Source organism: Eurosta solidaginis, chromosome 3 (assembly GCF_040869045.1).
Source record: "Eurosta solidaginis isolate ZX-2024a chromosome 3, ASM4086904v1, whole genome shotgun sequence".
In the NCBI taxonomy this organism is placed as follows: Eukaryota; Metazoa; Arthropoda; class Insecta; order Diptera; family Tephritidae; genus Eurosta; species Eurosta solidaginis.
Window position 1 is genome coordinate 267,024,940 of NC_090321.1, and position 19,515 is coordinate 267,044,454.

The window sequence follows — 19,515 nt, forward strand, 5'->3', positions numbered from 1 at the left end:
ACGGAAAGATTGAAAGTCGAGACCGAAGTCATCACTGGACGGGATGTTATCAATTTGTTATCATCGTATTAACAGTTTTTATCGACGAATTATCGGTTTAGTATCGATTTATTTTGAAGGAGTTATCGATTTTTTATCGAAGTAACATAAACTTGCTGTCGACGAAATTTCGGTTTGTTATCGAAAAGTTATAAATATATGATAGAACTTTTATCGTTTATTTATCGCAAAATTATCGACATGCTTTAAAAAATTTTATTGCACTCAATTTTTTATCGTAACGCTATAGTTCTGTTTTGGAACATTTATATATTGTTTATCGATTAGTTATTGATTTTCTTTCGTGAATATATTTTTTATAAAGTGGTTATCTAGTGTTTATACTTAACATAAGTATTCCTAGCAGGGAAGTTTGGGTGGAGTCGAACGGCCGTGGAGCTGACGGCAGTATTTGTGGAGAGGTCTTTACAAAGGATAGAGAACTTCAACTCTTTTCAAGTCTACCTGGCAGAAGTATCCGCCATCATAGAAGAGGAGTCTTGTATTACAATGCTGGAAAGGAAATATACAGCCAAACGGCCAGCAAATCCTCAGGCTCTTAAACATTCGGTTATGAACATACACTTAACTGTCGCCGATCTCTTCAGAATATAGCCTAACACAATAAACATTTAGGGCAACTGTATTACAACCGAATTTTCCAGGCAGGGCATGACCAAGAGCTCTCAGAGTAATTTCAGCGCTGCCTGAGAGCACCTTCTTTGAATTACCCTTGTTTGGTTGTGGAGTATGAACTCGTGAACTGGGAACCCCTTATCAGGTACTCAAAATGGTTCGAATAGAAAGAGTTATTGGATCTTTTCTTTGATATCAAAAATGGCCTTCTGACACTTGCCTGCTGCTGCGGCAGTCACTTCAACTTAAAAATATAAATAAATGTTTGCCGCAATTTACTTACCTCTGAAGCGATAAAGGTCGAACTTCTCTTCCAATTTGCTCCATGTTCCTTTTTTAATTTTCCTTACAAATCGGTTGGATGAGACCTCTATGTTAAAAGACGACTCATCACTGCAGCAGCAAGCAAATGAACTTTCAGTGAGCAGCTTTTTACTCAGAAATATTACAGCAGAAATCCACTCGAAGTGTTTACCAAACCACCCCGGTTATAAAAACTTGAATCAAATCGAAAAAAATGTTTCTAAATGTTGTGTGTTGCTTTGTTTAGAACTTGAAAAAAGGACCTTCGGTGTGATAGGCTGACATCACAACCCCCCCCCCCCCTCACGGCGGTCGCTTAACTTTTATTTTAAATTCTATAATTTTTAAGCGTGTGAGGGGATCAGTATTTTCACATACCTCAAAAGCACAAAATACCAGCAAATTCTCGATACTTTTTACTGAGTTAATATGTTTTTGGCCCTGAAATGATTACAAAATAAGCTCGAAGTCACATCGAAATAGTTCCAAAATCAACCCGAACTATTTTAACAGATCCGAAGTTATCCTAAAATGATCCTGTAAATAATACTGACATGGTTTGAAAACTATTATGCAAACCCGAAATAAAGCCCGGCGTTGTCCTTCCAAAAGAAATTTAAATTTACTCATTAATGGTCCTAAAAACATTTTGGTAATGATCTGAAAATTGTTCTTTCACGTTTCCAAAATAGTTCTGATATGATTTCGAATCAGTCCCAATTCTACCCAAGTCGATCCAGAAAGATACGCTGTGTGTTAATTAATTCACATATTTTTCAAATAAGAAATCATTTCTGGGGCGTGTCCTAATCTAAAGCGTAATAAAATATTTTTCTATAGAAATCAGCCCACCTTAATGAGTATTGAGTTTAGACAATTGAATCATTAACAGCGATTTATGTATAACAACGAACTAAAAATTATAAAAGTAAAAGAAATGGCGATAGTCACTGTAGAATTAGATGGGGAGGAAATTAATAGACGAATTTAACGAATCGCACCAACATCTGTCACTAATGTTGGCTGCATGCAAAACTTTCCAAAATTGCCGATGTTGAATTAAATGGCATTTTGAGTGATTTTAACGTGGCCAGAGCTGCGGCTGGGGATTATGATATTGGCGTTGATGGCGATGGCTATGCTAATGATGACAAGATTTTAGCATAGTTGGTTGCTGACAATGATTCAGCATATTTTTGATGTATTTCAATTTAATTTAAACTTTGGGATGTCAAATCTACACACCGAAATAGAGAAAAAGATAAAATTGTGCCAAATAAACGCTCGCAGCGTTTTTTCGGAAATGGAGCGTTTGTCTAAATTTTAAAATTTTTTATTCTCAATCTTATACTATGTTCCATCAGAAAAAAAGTTAAGGCAATTTCGATTTAAATTGAGTGTGTTCATACAACTTAATTTAGCTTACACAATAGTAATTTGATAGCTGGTTGGCTCATCTCTACAGCAACAATATTTCTTTGTTCAAACTGTCAAAATATGTGTGTTGGTATTAGGCGAATGGAATGAAAAGAAAACATAAATTTTGAAATTTTTGTGTGTTGTAAGAAAATGTGTTCAATATTTTCGTATAATTTTGAGTTTGCCATCTTATTTTGACAATCCCTACTCTAGTGAAATGAAAAAAATCAATTCAGCTGTTGAGATGAGTCAACCATTCAGTTGAGCCATGCTTAACTGACGTTTAAATCTACTCAATAAATATACTTTACAAGGTTGCATTTGCAGTTTGAAACAATTTATTACGCAATTTTTTTTAAATTGGCAATTTATTATTACATTTTATTATATGATAAATTGCGTAATAAATTGCCCAATTGGTATAAATTGACAATTTGGTGTGTGTTTGTACAAAGTATTAGATGATGCCAATTTGGAGAAAAAATTGTTTTTCATTTTTCTTTTTTAATTTCGTCGCGCTTTTGCTGACTTCGTCAACGTGGGCCGGTACATACCATATGATTGAAGTATTGGGGACATATGTATTTAGCTTTTTGCTATTAGAAAAATAAATTTAAGCCGCGATAACCTCCGAAAAGATTTTAGTCCGAGCTTCTCTTCCAATTTGCGTCGTGCTCCTTTTAATTTTTCCTACAAATTGGCGAGACCGGACCTAATTGTTTAATGACGACTCCTCCGAACGGCATCTGCAAGGCAGGCGAGTTGTAACTGAGACCTTTTCATGACAGAAATACACTCGGAGTGCTTGCCAAATACTGCCGAGGGGCGACCCCGTTTAGATAAATTGTCTTCTAAAATTTTGATGTTGCCTTTCCAGGGGCGTGAACCCAGGATCTTCGGTGTGGATGACGCAGAGCGCTACCATCACATCACGGCGATCGCCGCTTTTTGTTTTTAGAGCTGTAAAATGTTCGCTCTTGATATCAGTATTTCGAGTATTCAACTTATGATGCCGTGTCGATAAATAGTTTTTTAGAATATCGAGTATTGCCTTTATAGTTATGTTTCTAAAACAAACAAAAAAATAATAGGTTTAAGGACAAGTGTTTAAAAATGGTTTTTGTTTGTTTTTTAGAAGTCGTAATTAACCAAAATGATAAGAGATCAAATAAAATTCTTGTCTACACAGCCGTCCACTAAAAATTAATCTTCCGATTGAAGTCCCCGAATAAAACCATTATCATTATCACAATCATCATTAACTGACTTCACCTGCATCTGCCAGCTTAGTCGGAGCCTCTCCCTTCTTACAAACTGGCGTCTTCGTACATCTGCATACCATGACCTTGCCAGCGACGCCTTTGGATTTTTATTCGCTGCACTGTCGTCATATCTGCGAAAAGCTCATAAAGCTCATCATAATACCTCCTTCGATACTCGCCGTCGGTAACACAGACAGGACCATAAATCTTCCGGAGAACTATTCTCTCGAACACTCCAACAGCCGTCTCATCTCAACTCGACACCGTGCATGGATCCGAATCATACATCATTATGCCGACTTGATGAGCGTGATTTTTATTTTCCGAGAGAGTAATTTACTTATCACTGTCTACTTAGTCCAAAGTAGCACTTTTTGGCAAGAGTTATTCTCCGTTTGATTTCTTAGTTGACATTGTTTTTACTGTTAATTCTGGTTCACAAATAGACGAAATTCTTCAGTCTCGAATTCATAAGAACTTCGTTTTGTTCTCGTTTACCGAAACACCCACTTTTTTTGCTTCTTTATCTAGTTTCGAGAACACAAAATTCACAGCGCACTTTTAAGGCTAATATCAATATCATCAGAATACGCCTTTATAATAGATTGTACCATCACGGTTTATTTCTGCTGCTAAAAGTATCTTCTCCACCATTATTTTAAAGATAACGCACGAAAGGGAGTCGCCTTGTTGAACCCACGTTTGAGTTCAAATGGCTCGGAGAGATCTTTCTCAATCCTTATTCCGGTGGAAAAAAAAATAAATTGTGGATCCCAAACATCCACAAATCCTTTCGAACGTCCACTCACAAACTTTCATCAGAATTAGTCCAATCGGCTAGAAGGAGTGCAGTCACAAAAACACGTTCCGAAGAAATGTATATATATATTAAAACTGGGTGCGAATTTGCCTAAACTGTTACCGAAATGGAGAAAAAAACTAAATCACTGGATATTGTCGGCAAAGCAGTGAAATTAAAAATGTAAGGCCCAAACACATTCGACTTTTACAACGTTTTAGCGTTTACGTTGCGTCAACACTTGAATTTCAATCCACAAGCAATGCAACAGGAACGCCAAAGCAACAGAGTAAGAGTTCAAAACCTAACGTTTCTCTATGTGCTGTCAATCCCTTATTTCAATCTCCTAAATTAAATTCGAAATCAATTAATTATTATTTTTATTTTGTTTATGTCCATATTCATGAGAAAAAATCTGTTATTTTCAAAATCCAAACCAAGGCGAATCCATACAGCCAATTCGCCGTGCAGAAGAATGTCAAGTCAATAGAAAATTTTCATTGATTTCGATTAACTGACACTGGGTCAAAAAAAGTTATTGGCACCATACCCAATGGCAGTCACAGGCGACCCCAGCGGGTTAGGGGATCAGAATATACCCGCGATAGGTATGCCTGTCGTAAGAGGCGACTAAAATACCAGATTCAAGGGGCTGTGTAGCGCAACCCTTCCAAACCCAATTGTCAACCTCACCTATCCGCGGCGAATCCTGTTTCACTAACAGACGAGGCTCTGGCGACCCCGAGCTCCTCATGGAACTTGGGGGTAGGGAGGGAGGGAATGGCCTGAAGGTTTAATGTGGCCACATAAATCGTTCCCGAGATGGTCGGGCTAGCACCTTAATGGTGCTATGGTACCGGAGCGTATCGGATTTGTATCCGGCAAAGGACCATCACATCGATAACACTCCCCTTATCGCTACAACAACAACAACAACAACAGCAGTCACAGGCTTATTCACGCCTTGAGATGGCAAACGTCTCTGTGCATGTGCTACACGACATTTAGCATAAAAGGCCGTATATGCTGATGCCGCTGCACTTTCTTTTACTGCTATGTAGGGATACATACTTCTCCCTTGACCCCTGCCCAGTTAAAACATGCATGCACATTGTAAACATCATACATGGCTTAAACATATATTTTAAATCAAATCGCACAGTTTTGACAGCTGTTTCCCAAATTGTTTCAGTGCTGGATATATCCACTGGAATACTAGTTTAAAAAATAAATAAATGTATGGCGCGATAACCTCCGAAGAGATCTAAGGCCGAGCTCTTCCAATTTGCGTCGTGCTCCTCTTGATTTTCCCTACAAATTGGCCGGACGGGACCTACATGTTTTATGCCGACTCCAAACGGCATCTGCAAGACAGATGAGTTTTCACTGAGAGCTTTTCATGGCAGAAATACACCCGGAGCGCTTGCCAGACACTGCCGAGGGGCGACCCCGCTTAGAAAAATTTTCTTCTAATTGAAAAACCTTATTTCTAAAATTTTGATGTTGCTTTGCCTGGGGTTTGAACCCAGGGCATACGGTGTGGTAGGCGGAGCACGCTACCATCACACCACGGTGGCCGCCACATATACTAGTTTAAGTACCTAAAATTAAGCGAACTCGTACCCAACCTAAGATATTGTAACGAATTTTGGTAAAATGCTGATTTTTTGCACATACTGCTATCGTTCGAATCGCTGAACTGTCGAATAAATAACATAAATATTCAATATAGCAATATCTTTTTTATTTACCACTCTACTCTAGTAGTAGTACTTCACAATTACAATAGTACTTCAATAAATGCATGTTAAAATCAATCTGATTATTTCCTCCTCAGCTTTCGCTGCTTTTATACCCTCTGTTGCCTCGTTAGCATATTTCTGCTAAGGTCTAAACTTTTCGCGAACAGTTGCTTATTTATTTCTATTTTATGTATCTTATATTCACGTTTCTCTTCTAGTTATATGCGTGTGTATGTTTGAGTAATAACTTCTGCTCATGGCTGCTGCCTACATATACTTATGTGAAATAATTTGAGATTCGCTGCAGTCTGATAAACAAAATGAACGCAAGGGCCAAAGCCTCATTAAGTGAAAGAAATGTATCCGAACAAATTTGGTTTTTTAACTTCAAACCGAATCCTATTAGAACAGCAAAATATATGTAAATAAGAACACACATATGCCATCATTAATATTCAAAATCAACAAAGACATTTTTTTATTTTTTTAATTCAAGTGCAACCTAAATAACTTTTGAATGTGCAACAGTTGTGTCATTAATGTGTCACGGCCATCATCGTAATAACTTTCGACAAAAAACTCGTATCTATTTTGGCGCCTCAAATGTTTATTTGTCTTTGCGATTTTAATATTATTTTTCGTACTTCGGTATATGCCGCTTAGATGAATAAATAAATGTGTATTTTTGCTATTGCATATATGTATGTATTTATGTTTCGCTATTAGTCAGCTTGTCGCCAAATGCCACTTTTATACTCAGTTGAGCAGAGCTCACAGAGTATATTAACTTTGATTGGATAACGGTTGGTTGTACAGGTATGAAGGAATCGAGATAGATATAGACTTCCATATATCAAAATCATCAGTATCGAAAAAAAAATTGATTTAGCCATGTCCGTCCGTCCGTCCATCTGTCCGTTAACACGATAACTTGAGTAAATTTTGAGTTATCTTGATGAAATTTGGTATGTAGGTTCCCGGGCACTCATCTCAGATCGCTATTTGAAACGAACGATATCGCACTGTAACCACGCCCACTTTTTCTATATCGAAAATTTCGAAAAACCGAAAAAGTGCGATAATTCATTACCACAGACGGATATAGCCATGAAACTTGGTACGTGAGTTGAACCTATGACGCAGAATAGAAAATTAGTAAAATTTTGGACAATGGGCGTGGCACCGTCCACTTTTAAAAAAAGGTAATTTAAAAGTTTTGCAAGCTGTAATTTGGCAGTCGTTGAAGATATCATGATGAAATTTGGCAGGAACGTTACTCCTATTACTCTATGTATGCTTAATAAAAATTAGCAAAATCGGAAAACGACCACGCCCACTTTAAACAAAAAATTGTTTAAGTCAAATTTTAAAAAAAATTTAATATCTTTACAGTATATAAGTAAATTATGTCAACATTCGACTCCAGCAATAAAATACAAAAATAAAAGAAAATTTCAAAATGGGCGTGGCTCCGCCCTTTTTTCATTTAATATGTCTAGGATACTTTTAATGCCATAAGTCGAACAAAAAGTTACCAATCCTTGTGAAATTTGGTAGAAGCTTAAATTCTAGGACGTTAACTGTTTTCTGTGAAAAAAGGCGAAATCGGTTGAAGCCACGCCCAATTTTTATACACAGTCGACCGTCTGTCCTTCTGCTCGGCCGTTAACACGATAACTTGAGCAAAAATCGATATATCTTTACTAAACTCAATTCACGTACTTATCTGAACTCACTTTGTATTGGTGTAAAAAATGGTCGAAATCCGACTATGACCACGCCCACTTTTTCGATATCGAAAGTTACGAAAAATGAAAAAAATGCCATAATTCTATACCAAATACGAAAAAAGGGATGAAACATGGTAATTGGATTGGTTTATTGACGCAAAATACAACTTTAGAAAAAATCTTTGCAAAATGGGTGTGACGCCTACCATATTAAGTAGAAGAAAATGAAAAAGTTCTGCAGGGCGAAATCAAAAGCACTTGGAATCTTGGAAGGAATACTGTTCGTGGTATTACATATATAAATAAATTAGCGATACCCGACAGATGATGTTCTGGGTCACCCTGGTCCACGTTTTCGTCAATATCTCGAAAATGCCTTCACATATACAACTACCACCACTCCCTTTTAAAATACCCATTAAAACCTTTCATTTGATACCCATATCGTACAAACAAATTCTGGAGTCACCCCTGGTCCACCTTTATGGCGATATCCCGAAATGGCGTCCACCTATAGAACTATGGCTCACTCCCTTTTAAAATACTCTTTAATACCTTCCATCAACCATGTAATACAAACACACTCCAGGGTTACCCTAGGTTCATTTTCCTACATGGTGATTTTCCCTTATTTTTTCTCCATAGCTCTCAGCTGAGTAAGTAATGTTCGGTTACACCTGAACTTAGCCTTCCTTACTTGTTCCTTACTTGTTGATATGTTGATATGCTTTTGCAAAAATTATTGACACTACAGATACTAACAGACTTACATGCTATTGTATTCATTGTTAACGTACCCCAAAAAAATTTCAAGATTATATAAATCTTATTTGGTTTAATCAAAGAGCTCATAATATTAAGTGTTCCCTCTATATTCATCTCAGATGGACGGTTTTAGTACAGGTCAAATGAAAACGGTGACCTTGTAATCGCTGACAGAAAGTATTTATATTGTGGAGTGAACACCTCTCAGCTCTCCTAAATGAAGACAGCGATGACCGGCCAGGGATGATGAACCCAATTCCGATATCGGTGGTGATTAAATTAATGTCCCTCCACCCGATGATGACAAAATCAGAACAACATTACCCAGGTTAGAAAACAACAAGGCCGGTGAAGCTGATAGATTACGTGTGGAGGTTTTCAAATATGGCGCCATGAAGTCTGTAAGGCGCATGCACATATGTTTGCATTCTTGGTAAAATGTGTTCAGATGAGTGCATGTCTGAAAATTAGAATCTAAGTGTGGTATATATATAGGGTACTGTCAAGCGTATTTTGCGAAAGATTGCAGCTCACTGCTGATCGGCTGTTTGGACCTTATAAGTGCGGCTTTATACCTGGTAATACCATGGGCCATACTATGCGACAAATCTTGGAAAATATCCACTGGAAAAAATTGGCAATTTTCACCTGTTGCTTTATTTTGAGGCCACCTTCGACAGTACAAAATGGAGCTGACTAAACACCGCTTGTCTGATTTCATTTCCTCGAAAAACTACGGCTGTCCCCGATGACATTGTGCAACACCACCAGCTAAGCCGGAATGTAGAAGGACCTCTCCGAGCCGGTCGAAACTAATCGAGGTTTCTAACAGGGCCGCTCTGAACAATATTTTATAGAATGTAAATAAAAGCTTATAAAAAAGGTGCAATTACTGGCGTATTCTGATAACATTGGTATCGTCGGCCTGAACACGCGTACCGTAAGTTCGGCTTACCCCAAACTTGAACAAAGAGCGGAAAAATGGGTTTAATGGTAACATAAGGGCGACCCCGCTTAGAACAATTTTCTTCTAATTGAAAAACCTTATTTCTAAAATTTTTGATGTTGCTTTGCCCGGGGTTTGAACCCAGGGCATCCGGTGTGGTAGGCGGAGCACGCTACCATCACACCACGGCGGCCACCATCATTGACATTGACATTAAAAAACGTCTGATGTACTATATTTGTTATAATATTTATTCATCAGCAAAGAAAACAACGCTGCCTCCATATTATTTATTGCAAATAACCGCCTGCACAATTTCTTGCTGGGTATGTTGAATGTACCCTGTAATGAATATGCAAGCCATCACGGGACAGTGTCGCACTACCGGTTTAATGACTACCACCGCACTGGCGCTAAACGGATACAGAGCGGTACAGTTAGTAGACACACTTGTATCAACAGCGCCGAAGTCTTATCTATATGTATTTTTATTAATTAATCAAAGCCTGCGACTCAAAAAAACTACGATTGAATAAATTAAGAACGCGTTCAAAAGTTCTTTAAAGGGGGCGATTGCCATTTCACAGGATATCGAAATATTAAATGTATCAGTTGAAAGCTTTGCGAGGGGAAATAATAAGGACTATTACTTTATCTTAATGCGATAGCAGCTCCGTGCTAGTTATGAGCTTGTGCGATTCGCTGCAGGGTACATGTAAATTTGTATGTTGCTATATAAGGCGCTATTAATGTGATTGTAAAAATGGCTATCAAGGGATGCTTGATGAATAAATATTAGACACTCAGCTCCAACTAAGAGGATGACAATGTGACACTGGTAACAAAGATGATTTGCCTTTAGTGCGAAATCCTCTTAACAGCTAATCGACAGACAAATAGGCGGCCAACTAACAAAGTACACTGTACGATGAATAGCCGTTTCAAAAGTGCAGCTGTTGATTTATTTAGTTTAGTATGACAGTTCAGAGTATTTATAATCCATCAACAAGTATGACTTTAGGTAAAGTTGCTGATTATATGTATTTCAAACTACATTTTCTAAACTTGTTGACTCGATATTTCACAGTTCCTTGTACCAACGAGTGTTATTTGTATAATTTTTATACTCAGCTGAGCAGAGCTCACAGAGTATATTAATCTTGTTCGAATAACAGTACCCCGCAATGGCATAAAGTAATCGAGATAGATATAGACTTCTATATATCACAATAATCTGGGCAAAAAAAAGAAATTCATTTAGCCACGTCCGTCCGTCCGTACGTCCGTCTGTCCGTAAACACGAAAACTTGAGTAAATTTTGAGGTATCTTAATGAAATTTGGTATGTAAGTTCCTATGCACTCATCTCAGATCGCTATTTAAAATAAATAAAATCGAAATATAACCGCGCCCACTTTTTCGATATCGAAAATTTCGAAAAACCGAAAAATTGCCATAATTCACTACCAAAGACGGATAAAGCAATAAAACTTAGTGGTGGGTTGACCTTATGCCGCAGAATAGAAAATTAGTAAAATTTTGGAAATTTTGGCACCGCCCACTTTTAAAAGAAGGCAATTTAAAAGTTTTGCAAGTTGTAATTAGGCAGCTCAGTATGAAATGTTCGATTACGCCCGAACTTAGCCTTCCATACTTGTTATCCTAATATCTTAGTGAAATATGGAAAATAATTAAATCTGTTTTTATACTCAGTTGAGTAGAACTCACAGAGTATATTAATTTTGATTGGATAACGGTTGGTTGTACAGGTATAAAGGAATCGATATAGATATAGACTTCCATATATCAAAGTCATGAGTATCGAAAAAAAATTTGATTGAGCCATGTCCGTGCGTCCGTCCGTCTGTCCGTTAACACGATAACTTGAGTAAATTTTGAGGTATCTTGATGAAATTTGGTATGTAGGTTCCTGGGCACCCATTTCAGATCGCTATTTAAAATGAACGATATCGGACCACGCCCAATTTTTCGATATCGAAAATTTCGAAAAATCGAAAAAGTGAGATAATTCATTACCAAAGACGGATAAAGTGATGAAACTTGGTAGGTCAGTTGAACTTATAACGCAGAATAGAAAATTAGTAAAATTTTGGACAATGGGCGTGGCACCGCCCACTTTTAGAAGAAGGTAATTTAAAAGTTTTGCAAGCTGTAATTTGGCAGTCGTTGAAGATATCATGATGAAATTTGGCAGGAACGTTACTCCTATTACTATATGTATGCTTAACAAAAATTAGCAAAATCGGACAAACACCACGCCCACTTGAAAAAAAAAAATTTTTAAGTCGAATTTTAACAAAAAATTTAATATCTTTACAGTATATAAGTAAATTATGTCAGCATTCAACTACAGTAATGATATGGTGCAACAAAATACAAAAATATAAGAAAATTTCAAAATGGGCGTGGCTCCGCCCTTTTCCATTTAATTTGTCTAAGATACTTTTAATGCCATAAGACGAACACAAATTTACCAATCCTTCTGAAATTTGGTAGGGACTTAGATTCTAGGACAATAACTGTTTTCTGTGAAAAAGGGCGAAATCGGTTGAAGCCGCGCCCAGTTTTTATACACAGTCGACCGTCTGACCTTCCGCTCGGCCTCTAACACGATAACTTGAGCAAAATCGATATATCTTTACTAAACTTAGTTCACGTACTTATCTGAACTCACTTTGTATTGATATAAAAAATGGCCGAAATCCGACTATGACCACGGCCACTTTTTCGATATCGAAAATTTCGAAGAATGAAAACAAATGCCATAATTCTATACCAAATGCGAAAAAGGGATGAAACATGGTAATTGGATTGGTTTATTGACGCAAAATATAACTTTAGAAAAAACTTTGTAAAATGGATGTGACGCCTACCATATTAAGTAGAAGAAAATGAAAAAGTTCTGCAGGGCAAAGTCGAAAGCCCTTGGAATAATGGCAGGAATACTGTTTCTGGTATTGCAGATGATATTCTTGGTCACCCTGATCCACATTTTGGTCGATATCTCGAAAACGCCTTCACATATATAACTACCACCACTCCCTTTTAAAACCCTTATTAATAACCTTAATTTGATACCCATATCGTACAAACACATTATAGAGTCACCCCTGGCGATATGGCGATATCTCGAAAAGGCGTCCACCAATAGAACTAAGGCCCACTCCCTCTTAAATACTCTCTAATACCTTCCATTTCTAGCCCAAGTCATACAAACACATTCCAGGGTTACCCTAAGTTCATTTTCCTACATGGTGATTTTCCCTTATTTTGTCTCCATAACTCTCAGCTGAGTATGTAATGTTCCGTTACACCCGAAATTAGCCTTCCTTTCTTGTTTTTTTTTTTTTTAATTTAAGAATAATTATTAAATTTGTATCAGGAAGAATCACTTAAATAAACAAGAGCAAGCTGTAAACGGATTTTAGAAGGTCCTTTTATAATACTGATAAATGGCGCACCAGTTGAAATAACAAATTATCGTGAATAATGTATTGAACAAATGACTTTTTGCTGCTTATTTTCATGTTTCTCTTTCCTTTCAAGCGCAAGTTACATAATACAACAAAATTTAATATTTTTCTTGCAACAGAGTATCATCATCATAATTAATTGGCGCTTAACCGTTTTTTGGCGTTTCGACAAAATCAGGCCAGCTATCTCTGTTTCGCGATAACTTACGCCAATGGGGGAGCAAGAAGGGAGGTCAGGTCTTCCTCCACCTATCTCTGCCAGATTAGTGGAGGTCTCCCTTTTCTTTTGCTTCCAAACTGCGATCTTGACGGAAAAACTTTTTTTCGTCCATTCGCATAACATGAGCCTTTGGATTTTTATAAGCTGCACTATCGTCATATCTGCGAAAAGCTCATACAGCTCATCTTTAAACCCTCTTCGGTACTCTCTGTCGGCATCACGGGAAAAACCATAAACCATCCCGAGAACTTTTCTCACGAACACTCCAAGAGCCATCCCGTCTTCTCTCGACATCGTCCATGTTTCCGAGCCATGCATCAGGACAGGTATGATGAGTAACTTGTAGAGGGTGAATTTTGTTCAAGGAGAGAGGACTTTGGTTTTCAATTGCCTATCAGGTCCAAACTGCTACTTGTGGTAAGAGCTATTTTCCATTTGATTTCTAAGCTGACATTGTTTTTGCTGTTAATGCTGGTTCCCAATCTTTCAGTCTGAAGAAATATTTTATATACGTCATTAGCGACGTGGCTGCCAGGCCGAATGCGCAGACGCTTGCTTGGATGACAGCAATTACTTCGTCTTGTCCTCATTTACCGCAGCATCGCCTTTTTTGCTTCTTTATCTAATTCAGAGGAAGCAGAATTCACAAGGTGGTTGTTAACGCCAATAATATCAATATCATCATCATACGTCAATAATTGTACGCTCCTATAATAGATTGTACCATCAGGGTTTCGTTCTATTGTTAGCATTATCTTTTCAAACATTATGTTTAAGAGATTTCACTTCAGGCTGCCCGATGACTGCAGCGTTTTTCATGTGAAGTACGCTGATATAAAGGAAGCTATAAATAGGATATTAGCAATATTTGAAGCTCTTAGCTATCTCAATATTTACTCAGAAGTTCATTCGACTATCAAAGCGCTACTATGCTCTGCCACCGAGCGATCGAGGGTTGTAAAAAATCGCTTGAACTCAATCGCGGTTTCACCCAACTACTTTTACACAAAAATATCTGAGTGGCAGGGCATAATATAACTGACAACTGTTAAGCTTAGTTCTTGCCCAAGCAGGCAGAAATGAACTAAACGTGTTCCCAAGTGAAGACTTGGGTATTCCGGTGGCCAATGTTGCACCAGGTCTTTCTGACCATTTTTCTCTCCATGCATTGGATTTATATTTAACTATACTTCATGTTGCATTGGTTATTGGGATATAAACAAAGGACTGGTCATTGGGAGTCCATGCAATGCACCTTTTGCATATACTAGACAGGCCCAGCTTTGTTAGCGGTACCGTGAACGACGAGGTGGCACTATCCAGGCACTTTTTGTTCAGCTTTCCGGCATTTGCGAGGACGAGGTGTATACCCTTAGATCGGGACGTTTTAAACTCTCCGGGAGAGATCTTCAAGGCCGATGTGACTCTTATTCAGCCTTAAGAATATAAGTATATGCCTTAAGCTATTTGCTAAATAAATGAAACCTAATCATTTGATCTTAGCGTTAACCTTAGCTAAACTGGTATATCAACAAAGTCAATATCCCGCGTGAAGCTAAGTTTTTAGAAAATATCAGTTGTTTTAACTATAGAGTTTTTCAATGGAACATGGGTGCCTTGCAACATTGAACGTTTCTATAAACTCCTCACTGAATTACTGAAGAGCTCACTCCTCTGCAATTTTATGACATCAAATTTTTGAAAAGTACTAAGCAATACCGAGCTTTCTTCATAAAATAAGGAGAAAGATCAAAAGTAGCACCTTCTCAAATTTTGAAATTCACAAATCGCATACAATGTGAGCTGTCATCAAAATTATTAAGCGTGTTTTTGTAATAACTAAGAAAAGATCCATAAATTCCAAACGTGTGCCTTGGTTTGTAGAACAGCGGATCTAACAAAAAAAGTTGCTTCGCTTCTTGTTCATCAGCAGATCAATACTAAAGTACGTTGGACGAGGAATGTCACATCAAGTTTTGCCACTACGTACTCCTGTAAACTCATAATCGGATAATTGAATTTTAAGCACTGTTATATGAAAAAGCTTTTCGGAACATCCAAAACTGTGGAAAAGACTAAGTCTTAATTCCTTCAGTGGTTAGGTTAGCTTGAACTGGCCGATCCAATAGGCCCTCACATAGACTGAATGAGTTCGTACAGTTAGCAGAAGTTTGTTTTAACGACCAAACTGAAAACCCCTATAAAAAACCAGGACCTATGTTATAAAATAACTCCGTCCTCTTGGAAAATACTAGAAGCTTACTAGGACTTAAGCCATTTGCTGCTCCCATCTATTCGCATATGCCCTATATATATAGATGTATTCTTCTCCCTGTCCCGATTCTCTCCAGGGACTGCTTACACTCTAACACGCATTTAGATGCTGTGCTATGCGAGATTATTGCCTTAATTGCTGCTTGACTGTCAATATAAAAGTTAACACGGTTGCAGTTTAAGCTATTCTCTTCCAGTGTTTCTCCTGCCGTGGTTACGGCTAATATTTCGGCTTGGAAAACGCTAAAGTAATCTGGCAGCTTGTAGGATCTGTTTATTTCCGGATCAGCACAGTATACCGCAGACCCTACTCCTTTCACTACTTTAGAACCATCTGTGTGCACATGTATAGCCTCGTCCGCCATTTGAGCGCCCTTGCGCCAACCACCCACCTCTATTGTTGCCTTAAGATCTCTCTAAAAGCGCAGATAGGTAATCAGGTAGTCTATTCGTCCTTTCAGTGATAAAGCGCTCAAAATATTATTGGTATTATTATGCCTTATGCTCAATTTCTAACTCATAATGTTTGTAATATCATGATTGATCGACACTACCTGCTTTGCTAAAGACAAAACTCCGTTTATATAAGATAGAAGGTTTTATGCATTTCGTAACACCTATTTTATTTATATTACGAAGTAATCCTGCATCTTGTAGATGAAAAAAAAACATCGCCTGCAGAAACATACATACATACACATGTATGTAAGTACGTCCTCAACCATAAAAGTCAACACACGTAATCTTTGGACTTTTCTGAAAAGTTTAAAATTTTTTCGTGCTTCCATATTTTATACACATATACATATATATATATATTAGGCCGGGTCGATTTGTGGGGAGGCAAAAAAATCGCCCATTGCTCTGTGAAAATCATATTCTAGGGATCAAAATAAGAAACTTTGCCGTAGTAACCATACCTCTAAAACGAATTCTGGTGTCCCCCAATTTGGGTCGAACTTTTGGGTAGGGGCAAATTTTGAAAAATCCCACTTTGACCCATTTAGAGTGATCCAATCGAGTCCAAATGTATGACCGACCCCCACTAACTTTGGAGGCCTCACCCACCGATGCCAGCAGCACACCCCCTGGCACCCCCTTGGGGGTTCACCATACAAACATTTAAAAAAATTGCCGGTTTTTCACTTTACATGAAAAAATCAGCACAAACATATCCATACCAACTGAAAAGAGGTACAACACTGCATATACGTAACATTTTATTATTACGTATAAACAAATAAAAAAATTTGCAATAAAATAATTTGAAATGTTTGTATGGTGAACCCCCAGGGGGTTCCAGGGGTGGGCCACTGGCATCGGTAAGTCGGGCCTCCAAAGTTAGTGGGGGTCGGTCATACATTTGGACTCGATTGGAGCACTCTAAATGGGTCAAAGTGGGACTTTTCAAAATTTGCCCCTACCCGAAAGTTCGACCCAATTTGGGGGACACCAGAAACCGTTTTAGAGGTATGGTTCCTTCGGCAAAGTTTCTTATTTTGATCCCTAGAATACGATTTTCATAGAGCAATGAGCGATTTTAAAATCGACCCGCCCTAATATACATATGTACTACATCTTTGATACATAATTTTTCGATAGAAAAAATGTCACGTACAATGAATATAAATAAATGTTTGGCTGTCTAATTTTTTATTTGCTTTGTTTTTTGTTTTCTTATTTTCTTACACCGAAACGTCTTAAACATCTTGTTCACACCTTTTCTTTTCTACTTTAAGGTGTTTATATTTACTCTCCTCATCTGAAGGCAAATTAAGCGGCAAAGTTGTACTATAATACGTAAAACGGCGTAAGTAAAATGTTGTGCTTATACTTAAGTTTATACTTAAACATCTCAGCAAACAACCCAAGCGTACCGTTAGGTTGCAAAAAGAAATACAACACAAGATTTGAAATACATTTACTATATAAATTGTAGCATCATTTCCTATCGTTAGGTTTTCATTAAGCCAAAATGCAGACATCAAAAGCTGCCTCAAACTGACAGGCCAGCGTCATTTGGTGTTAAATGCAAATCCATTGACACAATTTAGTTGATTTTAAAATGAATAAAAAACAAGTAAAGAAGGCTAAGTTCGGGTGTAACCGAACATTACATACTCATTTCCTATTGCACCTATAACCACATACAAACAAACAAATGAGGAGTTCGAAACGAAAACTCAGTTAGTGCACTTTTTTTAATTTTAAATGGTATTTAATTTCACTTTCTAAAACCTATTTAATAATCTTGATGTGCAGTAAAAACTAGAAAATTTAACCATTCATTAGATTTAAGGAGTAAACGAGTGCTGCACAGCTGATCCTCATACGTATAAAAAATGTAGTCCAATTTATATTGAGATGTCCTTGGCCAGGACCACCTACTTCTGTACGAATTACGCCCTCAGTTCTGAAAACCTCTTAAGAGTACTCCATGAAACATCTTAGAGTGAGAACTTTCCGAAAAATCCCCAAAAAACATTAACGGATTGCTCACAAGAAAAGAGCTGGGCCACATATGTCATGTTAGAGTTCTAATATGATAAAAATGGTTCACATGATCTAGCCATTTTTTCCTGGACCACTAAAATGATGGCACTAGACCTTTTACTCAATAAGTAGTAAATAATCTTCACACCAAAGTGCTCGAAATGCAATAACTTACAAACCAATCACAAACAACTAACTGTCTTAACTTCAATTCTAGTTGTACAAAAGTGTTATTTTTTTGCCTGTATGTGTGATTTTTCTTCTTCTGAACTTGGAGGGTGGAGCCGTGTGTAGAAGTCCACGAAAGTGGGGAAAGCTTCTGACCGCCATTCAGTGGCTAGGCCACTCTGACATAATCGGTTTAAGGGCTAGTCGGGAAGATCTCATCGGCAGCGTCTGTACACCTCTAGGTGCGGCTGCAAGCGGGCGTCTGTCTTGGAGCAAGCGGCTCGCTATATAAACGTGCAAGTAATATTGTTACCCCCGCTGAGCGGGTTGTGCGCTGGACTTGGGACCAACCACGTAAAACCATACTCCAATGAAACATATCCCTTTGGACGGCCATAACCGTTTAGACGGTTAAGCGCCAATTAGGTAAGTAAGTATGTGTGCCCTTTCATAACTGCAATAAAATAATAAGTTTCATTTGAAAATGTGCCTACATTTAAGATTGTGCACTTTTTATACCTTTCATGAAAATGAAATGGTATATTAACTTCGTCACGAATCTCCTTAACGGGAAAATAAATAGATCCACCAATAATATACCAAAATGATCAGAATGAAGTGCTGAGTTGATTTAGCCATGTCCGTCTGTCGGTTTGTATGCAAACTGGTCCCTCAATTTTTGAGATATCTTGATTAAATTCGATGAGCGGGTATATTTTAGGTGTCCGATTAGACATTTGTCTGAACCGGCCGGATCGGACCCCATACAACCGATTTTTCAGAAAAGAGGATTTTTGTCATATATTCTTCAATTTATCAGATGGAAGCTTCAAACTTCGCCATATGCTTTCGTATATTGCACATATTATTGTCTGAAAAAATTAATGTGGTATTAGTCGGTAGTATATATAGCATATATCCCCCACAACCGATTGTTCAGATAAGAAACTTTTCTTAATTTCTCCCCCATTTTAACAGCTAGAAGCTTCAAATTTCATCAAATACTTACGTTTACGTCATATATTCTTGAGATAAGTGATTTATGTTTATAGCTATTGCATGCAGACCACAAAAAACATGAATCTTTGCATCCTCACACAAAGTACCTCTGTTCACTATATAATTCATATCTTATACACTAGGCCCGGTCGATTTGTGGGGAGGAAAAAAAACCCCCATTGCTCTGTGAAAATCATATTCTAGGGATCAAAGTAAGAAACTTTGCC

At 37.6% G+C, this 19,515-nt stretch overlaps 1 protein-coding gene and 1 pseudogene across 14 annotated transcripts in view; one reads left to right on the top strand and one right to left on the bottom strand.

Moving 5' to 3' along the window:
* LOC137246145 (glutathione S-transferase 1-like) overlaps positions 1 to 14,121 on the bottom strand; it is a 128,546-nt pseudogene extending 114,425 nt beyond the window's left edge.
* LOC137245527 (protein qui-1) overlaps positions 1 to 19,515 on the top strand; it is a 304,290-nt gene that overhangs the window by 47,039 nt on the left and 237,736 nt on the right. For 13 of the 14 annotated variants that reach the window (XR_010951337.1, XR_010951338.1, XM_067776347.1 and 10 more), the window contains one exon: positions 17,368 to 17,438. The exons of the other annotated variant lie outside the window; for it this stretch is intronic. The gene's annotated coding sequence lies outside the window, so the exon portion shown is untranslated. The remainder of the gene's footprint in view (positions 1 to 17,367; positions 17,439 to 19,515) is intronic. 14 annotated transcript variants of the gene reach the window in all.